This window comes from Alligator mississippiensis, chromosome 4, assembly GCF_030867095.1.
Source record: "Alligator mississippiensis isolate rAllMis1 chromosome 4, rAllMis1, whole genome shotgun sequence".
Taxonomy (NCBI): Eukaryota; Metazoa; Chordata; order Crocodylia; family Alligatoridae; genus Alligator; species Alligator mississippiensis.
The window spans coordinates 183,835,752-183,859,218 of NC_081827.1; the positions used below are offsets into that span (position 1 = coordinate 183,835,752).

Here is a 23,467-nt window from a genome sequence, read left to right on the forward strand (position 1 = left end):
TCCCAGCTGACAACATCCACCAATATCAGGCCATGCCCACCAGGGTTCGAGATTGTGCAGCAGGCCCTGACTACCACTAGCCATACTCCCAAATTCCTTGCCCTGCTAGGAGCTCAGTGCGTTGGATGGAGCAGCACTGTGGGCCACATGTTTGACACCTCTGAGACAGGCAATGTTTTCACTTCGTATGTGCAGCTTCTAGCACAACTAGGCCCCAATATCTGATGAGTTGCATAGCCCATTCATTTATCTAGCTGAAAGTTTTTTATGTATTCTCACCACTGTAGTATCCAAGCACCTTCCACAGAAGGTCAGCAGACAGTGATGCACCTAATGGTCGTTATGGGTTTTTGGTACATCTTTCATGCTATTACTTAAGCGAAACTAGAGAACAACCTCAAACCTTACAGAGAAGCAATATGCTCAGCTCCCAGCCCATGAAACAAGAGAAAGGTCAGAACTTCTCAGCTTGGCTCTGGCACTATAGCTGAGTCACCCCACAGAACATAGTTGCGCCAATGCCCAGATTTTGTTTCAGCCCATCCCCAGGATCAGGGCCACTCACAAAATTCCAGATTGGATCCAGATTTAGATTTTGAACAACCCCAGTTCAAGCTTCTGTAAACATAACATTCCTGGCCATTTAAATTGACACTGCATTCCAAAACCTATTAGAGCTCAGTCCTGCCATCCCGACTCCCATGAATAATCCTTAGTCCAGAGTAGGTCTAATAGGGTTACTCATGTCAGATGAAGTTGCCAGAGGCTTCAGGAGACAGGAAACAGGGTTATACGAGGCCAGGAGGAAGACACTAAACAAGATGGATGCTGACTTACATTATGGGGAGGGTGGGGGGCAGGCTACGTTCTGACCTGGGTCCTTCCTCCCAGTGGAACAAACACTTCTCCACTGCTCTCTACCCATTTTATCCAATGAATGTTAATTGTAAGGGGCAGTGGGCCAGCTTCAAGAGGAGGGTTGGAGATACTTCAGGATAACACCTAAGCTGTGGCCTGGTGGTTAGCACACTCTACTGGGAAGCAGGAGATGCAGGTTTGAACCCCCATCCCTTAAGAGGAGAACCTGGAACTTGAGTCCCTCACTCTGAGGATAACTTTTCTACCTACCAGGCTAATTGGCAACGCATGGGACCTCCTTTTCCCTCCTCCTCTGCTTTGCTTCTGGCAGGTATGCAAACAGGCATAAGTACTTGAAATTGGAACCAGAACTGTGCCTAAGTGCCAAAAATGCATGTAACTGTCATTTAGATTTATAGAGTGAAATCGGATTCCAGCCTTAGTGTAAGGCACTGAGCTACACAGTGGTCCATATGCATAGCGATTCGTACATTTTTATACACTTAGCAAGCTCTTAAAATATGGATTATTGACTGGAGACTATGAAGGTCAACAGATTATTAGGCTCAAAGCAGCTCTCAGAGCACCAACCTTTCCACCAGCCACAAGCTTCCACCCCGAATTCAGACAAGCATGCCTTATCAGAGCTAGAGGAACTGTAACATTGCTCTCTCTAATTCAAAAAGACCGATCCATTCTTACTAAAATATTTTAATTTAAAAAAGGGTTCTGGATCCTGATGCAGCAGGGTACCTATGCACATGCCAAATTAATCATCTTGAAGTCACTGGCTTACTCGCATGCTTAAAATTAGTCAAATCTCTTCTTGCCTTAAATTGGTTGCTTTTATACCTTCCATTGAAAACTTCAGCATAAACAGGCATTTTCATGTGTGGTTATACATTGCTAGAATGTATAATGGCTTTCTATCCTGGAAACCCTCCCCATTTTAAATATAGAGATGCTGCTATGAGAAAAAATGTTTACATTTTTTGTGTTATCCTTTTGTAACTAAATTTAAAGTATCCATTTCAGCACCATCCAATTATGGAAGTGTAATCAAACTGGCTCTGTGTATAAGAGACAACATCTATTTTGATCCAGGAAGCTTAAGTCCACATTTCTTAGCCTATTTATGTCAGATTTTAAATTAATAACATGTGGCATATCCACAAGCAAATATTTGCCCTCTGAGACCAATTCAGTAGGGGCTCCAGGAAGCTTGTCAGTGAATACTCCAGGAAGCTTGTCAGCTGGATTTCAACTACAATAATAGAACAGATCATATTTCAAACATCACCTGTTCAGGCTTTCATAATGGTTATTAATTCATTCTTGTTAAGGAGGGTCTGAAGCAAATCACCTGGCAGCTTAGACTCTTGCAGTTCAAAGAGGACACAAGCAAAGATATATAAAGCCATATTTTCAGCCAGCCTCCAGTTGGTCTGCAGTATGGTATGTACTATAGCTATTAGCAGGCAAACTCCTACTGTACAGGATGAGTAGATGGCTGCCCAACAGCATGATTTGCTCATGCCAATGGCTATTTTCATAGACAAAATGGGAATACCCCCACTTTGTGGGTGCAAGCAGTAACATCAGCACAACAAAGACAGCAGTATAGCCCACAGAGAATATGGATAGCTGGGAGAGAAGAAAAAAGGATAGACAATAATTTTGACCATGTAGCTCAGTGGAGGATGCTGGCCTGAAATTTGAGACCTGGGTTCAACTTCTAGCTGATCTTGGGCAATTCCCTTCCCTTTTCCTCAGTTTCTCCATCTGTAAGATAAAGGTATTGATACTGCCTTCTTTTTTGTAAGGCACTTTGAGCTGCTAAGGAACAAGGAATAGGAGTGAAGTGTTATGAAAAGAGTTGTCTGTAGACATTCTTGAACAAAGGAGTACATTCCTTGGAATTGTTAACTTTCTTCTATGCCTAAGGAAGTTGTGGGACCATCCACATCTTTATAGCTGTTGCTTTTACACTTCCATTTTCATAGATTTCATAGATTTCCTAGACATTAGAGGCTGGAAGGGACCTTGTGAGATCGAGTCCAGCTCCCTGCCATAGGCAGGAAGTCTGCTGGGGTCAAATGATCACAGCAAGATATGCATCTAAACGCCTTTTGAATGAGTCCAGAGCAGGTGCTTGCACCACCTCCGGGGGGAATCTGTTCCAGACCCTGGACACTCGGACTGTAAAGAAGTTTTTTCTTATGTCCAGTCTAAATTGGCCTTCCAGAAGTTTGTGGCTATTAGACCTAGTTATCCCTTGGGAAGCCCTGGTGAACAACTGTTCTCCCATACCCTGATGCATCCCCCTTATATACTTATAGGCAGCCACCAAGTCCCCCCTGATCCTTCTCTTCTCCAGGCTGAAGAGTCCCATGTCTCTCAGCCTCTCTTCATAAGGCTTGCTCTCTTGGCCTTTGATCATGCAGGTGGCTCTTCTTCAGACTCTCTCAAGATTATCCATATCCCTCCTGAAGTGGGGGGCCCGAAACTGGATGCAGGATTCCAGCTGTGGCCTCACCAAGGCCTAGTAGAGCGGGAGGATGATGTCCCTGGTTTTGCTTGAGATGCATTAGTAGATGCATGCCAGAGTTTGCTTTGCTTTGCTGGCTATGGCATTGCATTGGTGGCTCATATTCATTTTGTGGTCAATCAGGTCTTCTTGCCATTAAATCAGGGCAACACATTATATTAATGGATGCTGTAGGAGTTATCCAAATAAAGCCAGAATATCCTATACTGTACATACTGATCACAGAAATTAATAGCAGTTGGGGAGGAGAAAGGCAACTCAAGTGTTAAGCTCCCTAGAGAAATCAAGTGATGCAAAGAAGATCCTCCCCATGGAAGCAGTTAAGAGGGGCCTTCTGACTCCAGTAAATAAGTCTGTAACTGAAAAATAACTCGGCGTCATGACAAGCACTTCACAACTTAATTTTTCCAAGCTGCTCTTTGAACCCAGATAGAAATGCAGGTTTAAGCTTGATCCTGCTTTACCACACTGTGTTGTGTTTGAACAGATGGCAAATCTTATAAAGCCAGGGACAGACATCAGAGGGAATATTAAAAGACAAAATTTTCTCCAGTTATAATGTGTGCCTCCCTGATTTACATGGCTTCTGTGATACACATGGAAGATAAACAGCTCTGTCACACTTTTCCCATGGCTCAGAGACAGCCAAGGGATTGCAGATAAAACCACCTAGGATTAATCAATCTTGAAACAACATGGAAAACAGAACTTAATCTTGATGGCAGAGGATACAGTCTAAAGACTTATTGTGCATCGCTAGCTGCCTCAGGTCACTGTGTTCGCTGAATAAGTGCGGGGTATAGCAATGATTTACAGGTAGGTAGCAACCTTCACAGAACTTGGAGGGAGGAGTATGTTGTCAGAAGAAAGTCTGGGACGACACTAGGTAGTCACTCTGTATGCACATGGCTAGGTTGCTAGTTACAGTTGCAGTGTTTCTGTAAATATGTCTCTTAATAAACTGCTAGTTCCATTTTATAAGGATGGGCTCCTTGTGGGTTAATTCAGGGTGCACAAAACCCTCTGCCACTGAAGGTCCCCATTCCACAGGCCATATCCAGTGGCTCCATGGGCCATATGTTGCTGGCCCCTGATTTACATCGTCAGCACCTTAATATGTCCCTTTTCGAGCTGGGAGCTGCCTCTCTCTCCCACTCTCCTTTCTCAACACTGGTAAATATTCATGACATTTTACCTCTCTTGTTGCCTGTCATTTGGAAAATGTATTTCCATGCAAGCTATACATCTTGGCTTCAGGTCTAGGACAGGTAAATGAAAAAGATTTAAGGATTTTTCTTGTCATTTCCCTTTAGGTGTTTTAGCTTGCATTTATCTGGACACTCTAGAATACAAGTTTAAAAGAAATGTAAAAGCTCACCATCCAGTAGTCTTCCCTACAAATGTAAATGTATACTAAAGGGCAGCATGATCTAATGTATAGACCACTGGACAGAGTCAGAAGGACTGCTTTGAATTCACAGCTGTGCTACTGACCTGCGATGTGACCTTGGTCAAGTCATTTTATCCCTCTGTGTTTTCCCTCCAATCACTTGTCCATCTTGTCTGTTTAGATTGCAAGCACATTATGGCAGGCTGGCAGCAAGGTTTAGATGGGAAAATACAAATCAAAAGATAGTTTTATCCTTGTAAACCCTTCAGGTTTAACATGTTTATACAATGTTACCTGAGGGGTTAGCATTAATCCCAAGGATGGAAAAAAGCATGGATAAAGTAGACCCAGACCTGAACTTTTGCTCCAGCTTTTCCTGAGGTACACCAGCATTCATTTATCATATCTGTCATTTTTGTGCACCTTTTCATTTCTTGGTCTCATCTGGAGGTGGAAGTATCTCAGTATGACCAGAATAGCCTCCTTCATAGTTATTTCCAATCTGACTGGAATGAGGAAGCACTGAAAGATTTGTGAACTTGGCTTTGATAAGTTTCCAAGAATCAGTTATTCCAATGCACTCAGATAAAATCTATGTCAACATTTTGCTAATCTTGAGGCTCACCTACCATTAATTATAAGAAAGCTTCATGATAATGTGAGAGCGAGTAAAAGCAAGTACCTGCTCAAAACAGTTATGCAGCCGGAGCCAAATTTTCATTCATCTAGCTGCTTATATGTTCCCTATTCCCACCGTACTTGAACAGATCAGTCTTTCATGTAGTTATCCTAATACTCCCCTGAGACAGGACTGCTATTATCCCCCTAGTACAGGACTTGGCCATCTTTTTCCACTACAGGCTGCTGCTTGCAACTCAACCCCATCCCCTCTTTACCCACTCCCCCCCTCCCCAGAGTGCTCAGCAGAGGCTACAAAGGGAATAGATAGAAAAAAGCAGGTGCTACGACCCTGTGGTTGCTGTCTCTGCTGCAGCAGAGAGAATAAACTAAATGCAACAGGCAGCAGAACCCTAGGGCAACTCCTCTGCTGCTCTTGCAAGAAGGTGCTGCTGATTCCCTGAGCTGTCATGGGCCAAATTCAGTCTCTTCACAAGCTGGATCTAGCCCACATATATAGGTTGCTTACCCCTGCCCTAGTACATATGTCAAAGGTGATAAGTACCCATCCAAAAGCCTACGTGAAAGCTGTGGCTGAGTAGGGAACTGACTCTAGGCCTCTCAAGTGCCAGACAAGCAGCCTAACGGTATCCATCCTTCCTGTTTTAAACTATTGAATATTGGGAGTATCTCCATTGGGCAGAGTGGGATTATATCAGTGTAAATCAAGGTACAAATAGGCTCTTGTTATCTGTAAATTTGCATAGCTGCACCCTCCCCCCGCCCCACTCCCAAGTGTAATTGTATAAGGAAGGGCACATTCTTATACTTTAGTCAGCTGATATTCTCCATTACATAAACTGTTCCAACCATTTTAAAAGAAATTATAATGCCTCCACTGTTCGCAGCAAGAAGTTAACATTTGGTAGGGCAATAGTTCTGGGTCAGGGACAGGAACACATGCATGTTTGAGCAAGGTATGGGCTCCGGAAGTTCCCCATGTCCCCTCCAGGTTTTGTTCAGTATAGCTTGCTCCCAAAGTTATGAATGCCCCTGGGTTCACCTTGGGGAGTCCTGCTAGCATCCCACTTGACCTTAATTATCAGTTCTTTTTCACATACTTTGGGGATGCAGCAATTAACCTTGTATTTATTAAAACAAATACTGCCTTCACAGCACTGATCTGACAGAGATCAACACTTGCTTGGTAACAGAGGCCATTCAAAAATCCCTAACATGGGATCATGCACACCACTTTCCTGCATTGGCCGCACAGCATACAGAGTCTTTGCTACATATGCCATTTAGCCCATTAAATAGCTAAGCAGGCCCAAAAAGTGCTGCATGATCTTTCTGGTGGTTGCTGATGCATGGGTGCCATACAAGGTCATTTAGCTGAATCCCACCAGAACTGGACACGGGCATGGGCAAACTGGGGCCCAGATAGAAAAGGGGCCCAAAAGGAGTGAAAATAATGGTTATTATCATCGTTATCTCTGGCAAACGGGTGCCTGATACTAAAAGTTTGGCTGAGGCCGCCAGGAGTCCAGGTGTGGTGCTGAATCCCACTCTCTGCTATGTCCATCTCCGTGGACAGCATACTGGTCTGGACTGATTTTAGGCTACTCTCCTCACTTAAATGTGGCTATATCTCTAGCTGGCTTCCATGCCCAATTTCCGATATCAGAGTTAAGTCTAGGTTTGGGCCAGCTCCATAAGAGACACCTATTCAGGCCACTGCTGCACAGTCTGCAGCAGTGTCTTTCCCCTCTCAGGCAGAGCTCAGCTTTCTCCCTGGAGCAGTATTCCTGTTTTCCATGAGAAGGGCTGACCACAAGAAGCAAGTCAAGGGTAACATTTACTCCCAGGGCCCTGGCCAGCTTGGGCTTTGGGGCCAGCTGCCCTCTCTCCCATCTCTTCCCCCAGTCAAGACTGGGTCTTTTCACGTGACTGTTGCTCTCCATTGGCTTGATATCAAGAATTCCAAATATTTCACTAGCACTGCACACACACCAGCCCAGTCGCTCAGCCTTTCAAATGAACTTGGAAAAAAAAAGTGGTGGCTGCAGCTGGGGACCAGATGCAAGTCTCTGGCAGGGACTCAAAAAAGCAGGAACCTGCTAAATCTCTGTGTTTGAACAAACATCCTAGCTTGTTTGCTTTACTTATTCCTTTCTGAATGGTACTTGATTTTGTTGTGTGTAATGATATTGTTCTGCCCCAGACGAGTAACAAACTTCTTCTACTACTATGTGCCTTCTCATACAAATGTGGACACTGGGCAGTCAATCTCCTTACTCGCAGGCAAGCAAACATTCAGAAAAGCCACAAAGATGGTTGTATTGAAGAACTGTTTGGAACAGGAATAGAAATTTCCGCAAAACATTCAGTGTATGCCATCACATTCACTTCCTGGTTGAAAAGAAGTTCTGATAGACTAAGGACAGCTGAATCAGACCCGTAACAAACATGCATGTCTTCAAAACTCAGTGAGGTACTCCTGCTGCTTTACCTTCTGGGAGGTGCAGTTATGGTGCTTCATGCATCCATTCTCTGCTATAGGCCAGGCTCCCCAACTGGACTGTATTTCTCACAATGCACTATGACCATGCAACTGCCATTGTGCAGTGCTTCTCCACGTGACGCAGGAGAGACTGATGCATCATGGGGATAAAACAGGGTTGTTTCAGTGTGAATATCTGGCCCTTAGATTGCAGTCTGCCTGCAGTGCAGGTTTGACTGTAACAGCTTGAGAAAAGAACAATATGATTTCACTGGAAAAGGGGGGGGGGGAGGGGGGACGAGAAGCGGGGTGGAATTTTCTAAGGCAGCTTTAGTTAAAATGAAACATAAAGCAAAAAAACCCCCAAACAAACAACTTATTTGGCATCAACTTCTCATGGTTTTAGCATGACAAGAATGATGCTAAGGATACACAGACCTACCAAGGAAGTGCTAGTTGTCATACTATTATTGCTCAGTGAAGGATTCCCAGTGAAGCTGGTGACTTAGGGCACCTATATGTGTGCATTGAAGCTGCTCCAACATGCTCAACAATGCCAACTTATGAAAAAAAAAAATCACAAGACTCCTGATTTCTAAGTCAAATTAACTCTGAGTCATGAGCTCCCGATAGAGATATCAAATCTTGTTATTTTTTCTTCTGGTGCATGTAGAGCACCAAGCTGGTAAGTCTGTGTAGAGGAGGGGGCAGATTGAGGATCCCACAGTGAGGGAGGGAGTGGGGCAGGGCCAAGTCATGCAATAGAGCTGTGGGCAAGTGTGTGTGTGTGTGTGTGCACGCACAACTCCCCACACCTTCACAAATAACCTCCCCCCCCACACTTCAAAAATAGCATCTCGTGATTTACATTCTAAATCTTTTGATTTTTAAGAATTTGTCTCATGATTTTTGACACAGTGCAGTTGGCAACACTGAATGCTGTAATTACAGCGTGTCCAAGCAGACTTGATTGATTCTGCTAGAACATAGTGATTACCATGCTCCAGCAGACTCCAGCATCAGGGGGTGCTAACTAAAGCTCATTTGATGAGCTTTAGTTAAAGTGCCCCCAACACCATTTTTCAGCACAGGAACACTGATACATGTGATGCTCCAGGTGCTTTAATCAGAGCAGCTCTCAGAGCTGCTCTAATTAAAGTGCCATCCCCCTCCCCCACACCTCCTGGAGCATGTGTATAAATGCCCATAGCTCCCAGCACAGAGCTCTTTAAGATACAAATCAATAGCAGACCACTAGACATAACATTTAAAATGGGAACTGTTCCCAGTTTCGTGAGTTTGTAATGTAGAATCTTGGACCACTGGGAATGAATAGTGAAAATAAATGGCTTTATAAAAGCTATATCATGTTTTCTTCTGGCTGGCTCAACCTCTACAAAACAGTCCCACCCCATTCTTTGTAAATTCCCAGAGCAATGCCCACTGCTGATTCTGTGATGTCCCCAAACCTTGTTCACCTTGAATGAAAGTATATCTACCTACCTATCTATTGCTGAATGTTAAAAGGCACAGTGGCAGGAGCAAAAAAAAAAAAAAAAATAGAGTGCTAAGCTTGGTTTGCTGGAGTGACAGAGTACAACATTACTAATAGAGGTAGACACAAAGGAGAACGTATTTGCTGGATAAAGGTGTTTGAGTGTCAGGAAAGTCTATGTCAATATTTGGCTTGCACGAATTCTTTCACGAGCCTCCAACAGAACTGTTAGCAATTGTGGAGCAGAAAAGATCCACATGTTGAACCATCATGCTTCTGATTGTGTAATAGTAGTCAGAGCCCCAAGAAATTTACCATTCTCCAGCCCTAAACCCATAAGCTCTTGGTATCAACAGCCAAGGAGAGACTGTGATAGAAACCTTGTATTGTGCACCACCCAGTCTTCTATAGTTAACATTAGAGGATGCAATTTCCTCCACCTTGCAAAAAACAACCAACAGCACCTGAGAGATCTAGGCCTTTCTAGCACCCGCAAGCAAGATAGAACTTTCTCCATCCCACGATAACCTCCTCATCAGGGAAAGAGAATCCCAAATTGCTTTGAGCAATTTCAGAAGGAACAAAAGAAACATACTGTGTCAACACCTGTCCTCCTCCAATTAAGTACTTTCCTGCTTCTGGTTTAATGTCCCAGACCTGAGTGAGGTTTATATTGCACAATACAGCTGGTTGGGAATTTTAGCATCATAATTCTCCCTTCTCCCCCCAAAATGTCATTGCCACCAAAATCTAAGTTTCTTGAAGAAAAAATGTAGTTTTGCCTAAAATTTCCTTCAGGAGAACTGAATTGAAACTTTTCACTCAGGGTTGGTTTGACATTAATCTCAGAGTCCATCTGAGCTGCTTCAGTTATGGGAGCTTTGGACAAATACCTCATGCCCACGGTCTCCATGATATACTCAACCCCTTGACTAAAATGCATCCTCATATATCACTAAAATCAGAGCAACAGAATCAAAAAGATCAACAGCTGATGCAAATCACCACCTTAATGGAGGCATGTCAACTCCGTAAGGATCTGGGGCCTTATCTCCCCACAAGCCATCACCAATATTGAGATATACTCGTCCAGCTGTGGTTTGATACGAGGATAGCTATACAACTCAACTTCCAGGCTGTTAAAAAAATCTCCAAGTTTGCAATGCAAAGTAACCTGCCTTAGGCTGTGTGGATAAATAGATTCAACACCTTTGTTTTCCAGCACAAGTGTGTGTAATTTGATACAATAGCTCAAAGTCGTTTTCAAACTACCTTTTTCAGTGTCCATCTTGGGTATTAATGTGGCCCCCATCTCTGTAACAGCTGAATGCCTTACGATTTCATCCCATTTCCTGCTCCCCCCTCCCATAGGACACTTGTGCCCTTCAGGGACTTGGAGCAGAGAGGTTAGGGATCTTTCTAGAGCTCCACAGGTACTCGTCAGAGCCTTGCTCTGGACTTGTGCTGCAGGCTATCTGCAGTTGACCCAGCCACAAATGTGTACTTGGTCATTCAGGCTAAAGAGCCAAAAGCAACCGGCATAATAATTTTCTCGTGTACCTTGTGCAGAAACAAAAGTGTGCCCTAACCACCCTAGCCCAATGTACTGCTTAAGGGGGGGAAGGGGAGCAGAAAGGGAAAGCTTTGACCGTCATCTCATTCTGGGGGGTGGCCCTACTCTGGGAGGGATTTAGGGTTCTGTAGCAAGGGACAATTAATGGCCTTATTTGCTGTAGAAGTTGGAAAATGTGCAGCAAATGAAGCAGGGGAGTGCAGGAAAAAAGGTCTCCGAGCAGGGAAGCTCAGGAAGAAATGCCTCCAAGCAGGGGAGTGCGGGAAGAAAGGCCAGTCTCTTGGGTAAGCAAAGTGACTATTAGTGCCTTGTTACATAGTAATTTTGGGCAGCTCCTGAAGCTCTTAACTCCTTGGTTGTTGGCACATTAACACCTTACAGTGGCTTAAAGCATTCTTTATGCAGCTCAAAGTTACACCACTCCAGGGCAGGATTATCTCTTGATCTGCACACCCCAGCTCCTGTTCCACTAAGGTGTGGCCACTCCTCATACACCTGTCACTCAAATTGAAGGTGCAACTGCTCCAAATTCCAAGCTAGCACTATGCTCAACATTTGTGGGGGTCACAGTGTAAGTTGTAACAAGGGCCTGTCACCCTGCAGAATGGGATTCCACCTTTGCTTCCCATGGGCGACTGGTGTTTCCTGGCTCTGGGGGGCCACCAGCTGCCAATCGGTGATTGTGGGAGGGTGGGGGAGGGAGGAGGGGGGTCCTCCAGTGGCCGATTGCTACTGCCGGCGGAAGTCCTGGTCGCAAACCAGAAGCACTGCCGGTGCTTCTCAGGGGAGATGCCAGCTGGTGCTTCCCACTCCCCAGCCAGGAGCGGGAGCACATGCTTATGTTTCCTCCAACACAGAGATTCTGTATGATGTGAATCAAGTCATTTACACAAAAGTATTTGCCAGTGACCATTAATTGCATGTTACTCGTTTTCCAAAAGCCTGGTGCGAGACAGCCAGGGTCAGAGCTATGCAGGCACAGCTGAAACTGAAGTCATTTGGAGCTATGGTTTAAACAAACAACACACTGTAAGTGCCAAGTACTCTGGGGAGAAAAAAAAAGAGTATGCAAAAGTTGAACACCCAAAATTAGAGTACATACCCAATCTCTACGTAGCTCATCTGTAAATGACAGAGAATAGTTTCACCTGTTTTCACAATGATGCTGAAAAGAAATCATCATAATTTGTGAAACCCTCAGATATTACAGAGATAGGACAGACAGAGAAGGAAGTTGATGATAACTGTATCTGATGAAGGATTTTAATTGTACATGATAAACAAAGCATAGGGGCATTTACAAGAAAAGAAATAATTAAATGCTTTTATTAGATGACGCAGGGGCCTTCTGAAGTAGAGCAGGTGATCACCTAAAGACTGGATCATAAATAGCACTTAGCATTCTTTTAGATAAACAGTTAAATTCACGAACTATGGAGTTGGGGGGAAGGGGAGAAGGAGGAAAGAAAGAAACAAAATTATTCACGAGTTTGGGTCAAGTTTAGTGAAAAGCTTTGGCTTTTAGTAAGTAAAAGTTCTGAAAATGCTGGAGTCATTTTGTCTCAACAATTTTAGGATGAAATATTTAGTTTCAGACACTGAAATATTTCATATTAGCATTTTTAGATGAAACTTTAATGTCTTTGTTTTGTAAGAAGTTTCCCATTTAAAGATTGAGCAAAACGAAAATAAAGTTTAAAACAAAATGGTTAAAAACCCAAATTGATCTAAACATTATAGTGCAAGTTAAACAAAATGTTTTAAGTTGACTTGCAATGTTGTGTGCGTTTTCATTTCACTGAAAACTCCCATAGATTTTTCTCTTAGTTTGACTCATACTGTTTTTACCCCAGTCTTTCTACCAGTTTGGCTACTGCACCAAAGACTATGTTGCTTGCTCGGCTCTAAATCATAACGCATATGCGCAAGGGGTGTGAATGAAAAGTTAGCTTATTTTAACACGGTGGAAGGTTTCCTTTGGGATGTATTTGAAATATTAGGGGTTAGAGTCTGCTTTTGGGATCTGTGTAGGTACAGCAGTACATAGAAGGCATTTTGGGAAAAGGCTAGGAAAAGGACATTAATTAATGGAAGGATATTACATAGATAAGAGAGGTGGTTAGCCATGTTAGCCTGAAGTCGAGCAAAAGGTGGGGCAGAGAGGCATCTCAGAGACCAACTGGCTCACAGAGACATGAGCTTTCTTAGGCAATCATTTCATTTCAAACGGATGAGATGTTTGCAAATGACCCCAAATTAAGCATAAAACACTGAAATAAAGAGGTATAGTGTAAAGAAAATATGGAACACTGAAATCTGAATACATTATTTCATTTTCAACCAAAATCTAATTTTTCTCCCCATTTTCTGGTTTAGCTAGTGAACAACAAGAAGACACCACTGTTATTTGCCTAGCTCAAATGCATTATACCAGATGGGCTTATGGAGACACAAAGAGGCTGTTCCCCTCTTCCCAGAGTCTCTTATCACCCCATGGCCATAAATCTCTCTCTGGTAGAGCTCAGAGCCATCTTCTTCTCCGTATATTTCATAACTAAGACATCCATAGTATGGTTTAACTTAATTGGATTAAATCTATTTTAACATTCATGAATGGTGTCAACACAATGAAGCGTAAATGGCATTTGCATCAATTGCTCCAGGAAGGCACATTAAGAAGTTCAGTGACCTTTGTGGCAAGTCTTTAAAGAACAGCTGGGATGCATGGAGTTCTGATTTGCTTCTGCCAGGTTTAAAGCAATATCTTCATCAGCTAGTGAAAGACAGCTTCCTGATTAAAGCACTGGACTGGTATTTGGTGCACCTGGGTTTGATCCAAGCTCGGTCTCTGACTCAATGCAAAGGGTCATTTAAGACAAGATTTTTAAGATAGTGAATTAAAAAAAAACAACAAGAAATAACCCTACCACAAATTCTCTTTGCACAGTGCTTGAAGCTTTGCTTCTGAACTCTTTTTTGTTGAAGAAATGTGGTCTCTTCCCCTCTGGCTTCCCATTCCACCTGCTTTCTTTGCAAACTCCACTGAGCAGGGACTATTATTTTCACTGTTTGTATAGCACCAAACATACCAGACTTTGACCCTCCATGGATGCTAGGGACTGTTGTGATTCAAGTAGTAATAGAATAGAATTCAGGGGTTGTCTTGATAACACGAGTCCTTTATTCCTCACTGAATTTGGATTACTGCATTTGTACACAGTCTGAGCTAATCCCTGTGTGGATGACTAGTTCTCATACACCACTGTAAAAACATGCCCCTACCCTATTCTATTCCACGCCCTTGTAACATCTGTTGTTTCACAGAAGGACAAAACAATTTCCAGTTCTAAAACAGTCATTTCACAAAATATACTTTTCTCTTGTGCAAAATTGTACTTCAATACCCTGAACATTTGCAGTTTTCATAACATTTGCTGATTTATTTACATTTTTATTAGCAATTCTATTTGTATGTACTTATATGGCCCTATCCTTGTACACATCACAAACATTAAAGCAGCCAATCCTCATACCACTGCACAGAGGTAGGAAATACTACTCTCACGCTTTTAGAGGTGAGAAACTACTCTACAGAGAAATAAAGTGATTTGCCTCAGGTCACATGTGACAGTTGTATCAGACCTAGGAAATGAACCCAAATCTCTTGAGTGTTGATTCAGGGGGCTAACTACAAGACCACTTTTTAGGTATCTACCCATTATTATATTTTATTTTCTTAAAAGCCACTTTGATTGATTGATGCCATGATCTCAGACTTCTGCTCCTGAACATTGGAGAAGGTGGTAGCTAAGTGCCAAGTTAACGTCCCCAGTAGGGAAGTTGTAGCAAGCCAAGTATATTGCATTGGAACAGTAACAGTTTTCTGTTTGCCCATTTTATTTTTAAAGGGTTTTGATTCCCTAGACAAATCCAATACATGTAGAAATATGTGGCACAAATCAATAAGACAAGTCAAATGAATGAACCAATTTTTATGGTACTCACAATTTAAGTGCAGAACTTCCAGAGACATGGCTCTAAGCCTCTATCCCCTGAACTGCCTCTATAGATCTATTGCCTCCAGAGTTCACATAGGAGAGATAAATTTCACTATTAACAAATCAAAGCAGTGACTCACAGGGCCCAGAGCAGTCCTAGATGTCACGTGGAACAGTTACAAGAGCAGGAAAAAGTCCTCCCTACAACAAAGTTGTCCTTAATCTGTAAGGGTTACATTTTCAAAAGTCCTAAGCAGTGCTCCCATTGACAGAGTCAGACTAACAACAAGCACTTCTGAAAACCTCAGCTTTCAAGACTAAATGTTTCCCTCCTCTTTTTTTCCATTGCATAATTCACAGGAAAGCCTTCCAGGTTCTCCTCATAGCCATCAAGTAAAGGTCCTCTCACTCATGCCACACCCACACCCTTTTATATGATGAATTAGTAATCCACGGCCCCCACTTCACACCTCCCCCCTCCGGGCTACCACTTTCTGCCTTGCATGCAATGCAGATAGATCTTTCTGTCTGATGAGCCCACATTGTGTCAATTGTCCAGGCCCTTAAACAGGTGAGAGAAAGGATTGTGCATCTGTATCTCAGGGGACCCCAGCTCCAGTTTCAGCATGAAGCAAGTGGGGAGTGGGGTTTGCCAGAAACATCCAATCCCTCCATGCTCTATACTTTCTTTTGCAGCACCATCATTCATTCATTCATTCACATCAGCTAAGCAGTAGGAACACAGTAGTTAATTCCTCCTTTGATGTCAATGGAGTTCATAAAATCTAAGTAGGTCCCTTTTTATTCTGCCCTTAAAAATCCTTAGTAATAGAGAGGGGGATATATTTAAGAAGTTACTCTTGGTCCAAGTGCATAATCCTATTGCTTTGCAAGCTGCTATGCTACAACTGCCATGGTCCTGGTTCTGAATGCTGGATCCCAGAGCTTTTTGTGCTACATGACAACTTCTTTATTGAACCTACTAAACTTACACATGGAACTTTTTGCTCTTACAATGTAGTAGACAGCACCCTTTTATACCAGTGGTGAGCAAAACGGCTGATCTGGCCTGTGGACCAGACTTTGCTTGCCCCTGCTTTATACTCACTCTCAGGTCCGCTGAGTGCACGTTACATGAGATGCCAGACATGTTTCACAGCCCTATTACAGGTTCTCAGTATCCTGCATTTGGTTAAGCCGTGAGCAGAAGTGGCAACTTTTCCTCATGTTGAACAGTAGTGGTGCTGCTTTGAGCTCATTTACAGCAGTCACTCAGGCACTTGAGACAGGGGCTTGAGAGCAGGCACAGGGGTGAGCCAGAAGCAGCCTTACTGGGCATTGCTGGGTTTCATGTGTACCTGAAGACTTGGGGGGAGGGGAGGAAGGTGATGGGGGATAGGGTGTGCTCAAGCCCTTTGGTGACAGGACTTGTTGCCACCACAGTGTATTTAAGTCTTGAAGGACTGCGTCTCCTACCAACTATTCTGTTTTTCAGCATTTCAGCTTCCCATCCCTTCTGAAACGTAGAAGCACAGAGGGCCCTACAAACAGCACAAGTTGACCATACTCTCTCAGAAGCCCATAAAATGAAGCTTATTTTATTACTAATGGCCTCACCCCTTTACCATGAATTGACAGCTCCATTTACAATTATCCATAACAGAGTCTTTAAAATTACACCTGACAGGTACTCTGCAAGAATGGAGCATGCAGGAAGTCAGCAACTCCTCTATTTCTTGTTCTTGATTTGCTGCTTGGGTTTCACAAGTTCTCCAAAGTCATATTTTTGTTTGGACCCTCACTGAAAGTCAACAAATAAGAATGACGAAGTCCAAAGTACTACACACTGTGGCAGTCTGACATGAATCTTATGGAGCTGTACCTGGTCCCTTGGGAGAATTTTGCAAGCTTCGGCAGAGATTAGCTGCACTGCTTTGTCACTAGTTAGTTATCTTGGGCAGGCTGAGGTATGGAGGGGAAAAAGCTGACTTTGGCATATAGTAATAGCTGGATTGCAGGCAGGGCAAGTGAACTGTTTCAGACAATTGGAATATAAGAACCACTTAGCTTCATTAAAGCAAATGACCCATTTGCTATAAATAGAAAAATAAAAAAGGATGATAGACTGTATTGTCATGAATCACTGCTTTGCCTTGTGTAACATGGGTTTGCTTAAAGTTCTGCTCTGGTGCTTGTCCTCTTCAATGTACTGTATAGCAAACATCCTGTAGCAATACAGCAAAGGGGTGACTGACATGGCCTGACTGTATTTTTAACTACTAAGCCCATTGTGTGCTGTTGGCTCAATAATGCTCAAGAGCCTGCACTGCACAAAGATGGGAAGCCTCTCAGGATAGACCCATGGGGCTTGCAAGAATTCTGACTCTGAGCATATTCTCACTCCTGGAAGGAAAGTGGTCCAGCTGCTCCACGGGTGCTCCCTACTGCTACTTGCAAGATCTGTCTCTGGATGCCTGAGAGCAGTGCTCTTGGGAACGCTGCCAGAGCAACAGAGGCATACCCTAAAGAACACCCTTTCCTAGTGGTCACTGCCTTGTCCCCAAGATGGAGTGGGCACACACAGGTATTCTAGTGCCACCTTGCCCATACACATACACCAGTCCCAGAACTGCTCTCCTCCCTCTTGTTCTTTTTCCTTCTTGACCTGCTCAGTTGCTTTCTACTTGCTCCTTCTTGGTATTCATTCCTCCTCTTGCACCCCCTCTCCTATGCACCAGGAAGTCAGGTGTGCTTATGGGACTGCATTCCCATTGGTGAGTCCAATGAGCTAGTTACATACAAATGGCAGGTCAAAAGCAATAACAGGGCCAGACAAGCACAGCCTGCATCAGAGGGATAACCTTGAGCTGGTTGCTAAAAGTGCCTACTAGAGCCATCTCTAAGAACTGCTGTGGGACAGAGAAGGGAATATTATGATAATCCTTAATTCTTCTATAGCAGTTGGCATCTGTAGATCTCAAAGTCCTTAAACAAAAGGTTTCAGTATCATTATTCCCATTCTATACATGGGGATTATGAGATTCAGAAGGGTAGGGAGACATTCACATGATCACCCTGTGATCATGGTGACAGTGGCTCTTAAGGTCATATTAGGGAGTCTGCAATGCATCCAGGGCAGCTATTGTGGGTGGGTTCTGCTGCACTTCAACAGCTCCACTGTCCCATTTCAGGACAGGTAAAGTTGCTGGTGTGAGCAAATAGACTTTCTCTGTGCAGAAATAATTATGGTTGAGCACAATGCAGTGGTTACTTAATACTTTGGGATTTGTTCAATGGAGAGGTACAACTTATGTGCATATATTAGCATCATGGGGAAAGGCCCAACAAGCAGGTGGCATCTTTTGTGTGGCACTGTGGGGGCTGCACCATGGTGTTGAGAGCCATAGCTAGTTTGCAGAGTCATTTAACAGAATCACCAGGGAACACACACAGAACTTGGTGTAAGCCACACGAACACACAGTTGCCTAACCTTAATAGACTCTGTGACTGACTTGTTTCCAAGCAAGACGGCTTGGGCTCAAACTTTGCAGAAAGCCTTGGTGGCAGTGGCATTATACTTCTATTTAACAGGGTAGTCTAACAAGCAGTTTGGAGTGGGTCAGACATTTATATCATATAATATGCAAACCATATCTAACAGGGCTGCAGTACCATGAGCTAGACCTCTAATCAGAGGCTGGAAGAGTCCTGTCTCCCAATAACTCAACTAGTAGCAGGGTTGCATTAGCTAGCTATCCTATAGATCCCCCCAAGCTGCTTTTCCTAACAATAAATCAAACAGCCCAACATTAGACAATCACAGATGTCAGAAGAGCTGTGCATATTATCATCTATTTGCTGATGATAATAAGAATAAAACTCTCTACCCTACTGCTACACATAAACATACATTAATCAGTTTGAGATGCAGCTAACCTGAGGCTAGGACTATGGGTTATCAGTGCAGAAAATATGGCTCATCTTTTATTTCAATCTGGAGCTTAAAGACACCACTGGGAGGAGCTGAAAAGTGTCTGGCTTTTTAATGCAAGATTTGACTTCACTATTCAGGCATAGCTGTTGACCTGCTACAATAGTGGTGGATAATCTGTGTCACAGATGCCACAAGCATCACAGACAGCCTGTGTGTGACACATGACAGATAGGAAAGGGAACAGTAAGCACAGCAGCAAATAGGTCAGGGAGCAAAAAGCAAAGCAGCAAATCAGGCAGAGAGCACAGGGAAGGAAGCAGAAAGCAGAACGGCAGATCAGGCAGGAAATCAGAGTGGCACTTAGGGAGGGTGCCAGCCTAAATCTGTGTCATGCTAATCAAAGAGGGTGGTTCCTCACTGTGCTACAGTATACAGCTTTTCATTTCCATGCAACATGCAGGCACTTAAATGTCTTACTAAGGTTCACAGAACTATAGGAAAGAAGGGAGACAATTCTAAGTAGTTTGACACCTCCTCACCCCATCCCATTTGCACACTTTAAAAAGGAAGATTATGCTTCTTTATTATATTTCTATGAAGAGTATCCCCTTTACACACACCTACCAGATAAAAAAGGAAAAGCAATACCTCCATAGCATGCTCCCAGCTCTGGGAAACTGTATTTGTTTCCAACCATTATTGGTATCGCAGACCCATCTAGGAGCACTCATCATAAACCAGTATCTCTTTTTACAGGGACAGAAAGGTGGTCATTGCCCCAAAGTCTTTACTTTTATTAGTCTCTCTTGCTCTTGCCCCACCCTTCATCTTATCTACTTGAGCATCACTTCCCCAACTCATACAAACCAGGTGATGTTATTATATGTGGCAAGTTTGTCCTTAGTTATTTTTAAATGATGCCTATAGGTGAGACTACAGTCAAGGTGGACTCCTAAATATTTGGGGTTGGGTTCATAGTTGACTGGTTTTCCACAAAAGCTGATTTTTAGTCGGGTGTTCACCTGGGCATTAGTGACGTGAAAAATGGAATAAACTGTATTGTCAAGGTTGGGCTTCAAATACCATTCATTAAAATAGTCTTCTAATTTTGCGAAATAATTACCAAGCATAGTTTCAATAAAGCTAAAATCAGAGTCTTGTGCTAGACTAGCAATACTGTCAGCGTAAATGCATTTTCTTGATTTTGTATGGGGAATATGTGTATACCAATTGAAAAGGATGGGTGCCAGACAGAGCCCTGTGGTAAACTGTTGTTGACAAATGGTGCTGGTCCTCATTAGATCTTAAAACATCAGCACTGGCCCTGCTTTATTCAGCAGCTGAGTATTGTGCCCCAGTGTGGGGCAGGAGCACTCATACCAGCCTGATTGACTCTCAACTGAATGAAACAATGACTCCTAACAGGTACTTGCAGATCCACTCCTGTTCTCTCTCATATCCTTCCTCCTGATCCTCAGTGTAAACAGGCTACTTTAAGAGTCTACAAAAAACTGCTTACATTCAAATCACTACCAATTTTTGAGAAAGAAGCCTCAAAAATGATGCCCCCCCCCCTCCCCGCCCAAGCCTTAATTTGAGAAGGCCATTTTGGAGTGAGGGGAAAGAGCTAAATGATGAAAACTTTGACATCAAGGAAAAACAGGATCCAGCAATGGAACACAACTGATATCACTAATAAATTTCTCATCAATGACCACATCTAAACCCCCTGGCTTTGCTTTACCAAGATGGACCTGGACAATGTTGAACAGGGACAAAGTAGATGCAACTACCTACTACATAAATAGAATTTTATTAAAGACCCCCAAGTGCGAGTATGGCAGAACCTAAACTATAGAACACACCACAGAGAAGTGTCCTATTTATCATTTTAATGGTTGCATTGAAAATCGGCACCAGGCTACTGGTGATGCTTTGCAATGGATATTAAGTCTAAAACCGTTACTATTGTCCTTGCCTTGAACCGTTACTTTAATCCTCACCTTGAATCTTGCAAGGATCAGGCTTATAAGTCACCCATGTACCCACACAATTTACCCTCCACCCCACTCCTTTCTCTTTCCTTTTTATTTCCTTTTTTCCCACCTTTTCTCCTTCCCCCCATCTTTCTCATTTATTTTCTCTCTTCTACACTCCCCGCCCCTCCTCCTTCCCCCCCAGCCACTATGCAGTCGTCTTCGCCCGTGAAAGACAAACAACTTTAGTCCTCTCTCTCCATGCTGTTGTTTATAGGGTGTCTACAGATTGTCTCTAGGTTGTTTAGTCATTCCGTTTATTTATTTGTATGGAAAACAGCAATAAATCGTATCTGATGCCTTTTCCTCGACTGCTTGTTAACTGGATTCTTACTCTACCTGCTTCCCTATGAAAAATGCAAAGAAGGTCCATACGTAAACATATACATGTCCAAATGACTTGCCATAGGATTTTATTGAATTAGTTGCTCTGCAGTAACTGCCCATGATTATGCTCTTACTCAGAAGCAAGTGAAAAGTTAAGCTACTATACAAGCCCTCAAAGAACGAGGGTATATTGCAATAGGACTAGCTGTCACCTCTCACAGAGGAAGTATGCATTCAGGCCATTACCAAGGAGTGCCCAACCCATGGTAAATCCCACCCTTTTTCAGCTCATGGCAAAATGTTCGTATGTCTATACCCCAAGACAAAACAAGAGTACTTTGGTAGGTTGGGAGTGATGGACAAACAAACCTCTCCACTGTACAATAAAGAACTGCTGTTGGAGACAGAGGATTGAATGATCCCATTTAGCAATGATATAATTTTTCTAGGTAAGGGACAATATATATGTATTTTTTCTAAAGCTGCAAAGCTTGCAATAATGACAATGACAGATTGTTGGCTCTGAGATCCAAATGATGCAGCAGCAGAAACCAAGGACACTGTCCGTCAGACTTCTGTATCTGTTTCTTTGTCAATGCAAAGGCATACTGAACAACAGCACCTGATGCAAGTCATTGCCTTTGGCTTTGCCCTAGCCCTTGTTGTCTAAGATACCTCTGAAAGAATTAGGAACGTCTTCCTTCTGCATTAGAGAACAGGCGCTGAAATGTTGAATGAGTCTCACAAGCCCCTTAAGGTCTTACAAAGTCCAAGATGCAGTCTCTGCAAGTCTTCTACATGAAATGAAAAAACCATAACTATGAAGCAATTCTACCAAAAGGTAATACAAAGCCAGCACCTCCTGGAACCATGAATATATGCTGCTCATGTTATGCTCTGGTGTTAAGCAATTTCAAAATCAAAGACTTACTTATGCAGCAGATCACTTTCATCCCCTTTTCTTTATGTTTTTATTCATCTAGTTTCTTTGTCCCTTTCCCCAGCAAAGGAGATATAGCCTTTGCATTGTGCTCTGGCAGATCTTTGCAGAAAATTAATTAATCAAGGGCTAGTACAGTTAAATACAACAGTTACTGCTATTGTTGAGAAATCTGAGCAAAATTTACTGAACTCTGAACTATTAAATCAGTCTCCTTTTTCATTATAATCCACTTATAAGTCATTGCAGTACATAATGCACACTGGAATGTCTTATGCAACCTTCACATGAAGTTATTTGTATTATATTCAGGCTCCAAACTTGGCTGGAATCAGTCAGTCAATGACTTAACAAACAAACCAAGTTTGACCTAAGATTTATTGGCTACTGGAAATAATCATGGGAAATAATACAAAGCCCAGATAGAAGTTTGGCATTCAAATTGTGTGGCCCAGGGCAGATTGCCTTCAGCAAGGGTCTGTCAGCTATAGAATGCATTTAACCCCTATCGCCTCCACCATTCCTCTCTCAGCATTTTCAGGATATGATGCAAGTTTTCACTTTCCCAGGAAGCTGGCAGGCAGCATTAGACCTGTGTAGTTGAACCATACTATTTTTTTCCTAAGGGCCATTCTTAAGTAGAAACCTTTATTTGGGGCTAAAAGGAGAGTTCATTTCCCTCTTTGGAAGAAGCAGCTTTTTAAAATGCAGTACTATACAAGTGTATAGTAGTCATACATATTTGTATTCCAGAGGTTTCAGAGAATGAGGTCCCAATGACCATGAACTACGCAAACATATAGTCCCTGCCCCTTAAGGTCTTAGACTATGTAAAGCAGAGAAGAAGGATCAGTTGTTATTCGTATAATACAAGTAAGAAACTAGAAGCAAAGGGAAGCTATTTTCCCCAAGATTAGACAGGGAGTCCTTGTTATAGCCACTAGTAACTGAGCTTAGCTGCCCTGTACTTCCGGTCAGTATCTAGGCTACACCACTATCCTTGCTTTCTTTTGGCTAGGGACAGACATTACACATAAACCAGTTAAGTGATCAGAAACTGGTTTAAAACTGTAACAGAACGTAAGTTCAGTGCACATAAACCACTTTCAAAATGGCCAAAACCAGTTTGAGATAAACCTGGTTGCATGCAGTATCAGACTTAACTGATTTGGCACCAACTGGTTTATACCATGTCTGTCCCAGACCCCTTCCTGGTTTAACTTAAACCAGAGCCCTCAGCATCCCA

General features: G+C 42.9%; 1 long non-coding RNA gene across 1 annotated transcript in view; it reads right to left on the reverse strand.

Moving 5' to 3' along the window:
* The window catches only part of LOC109284297 (uncharacterized), a 33,529-nt gene extending 19,530 nt beyond the window's left edge, over positions 1-13,999 (reverse strand). Inside the window, exon 1 of the long non-coding RNA XR_002091704.2 lies at positions 13,913-13,999. This is a non-coding gene — a long non-coding RNA (uncharacterized LOC109284297). The remainder of the gene's footprint in view (positions 1-13,912) is intronic.
* Between the last annotated feature and the right edge of the window lie 9,468 nt (positions 14,000-23,467).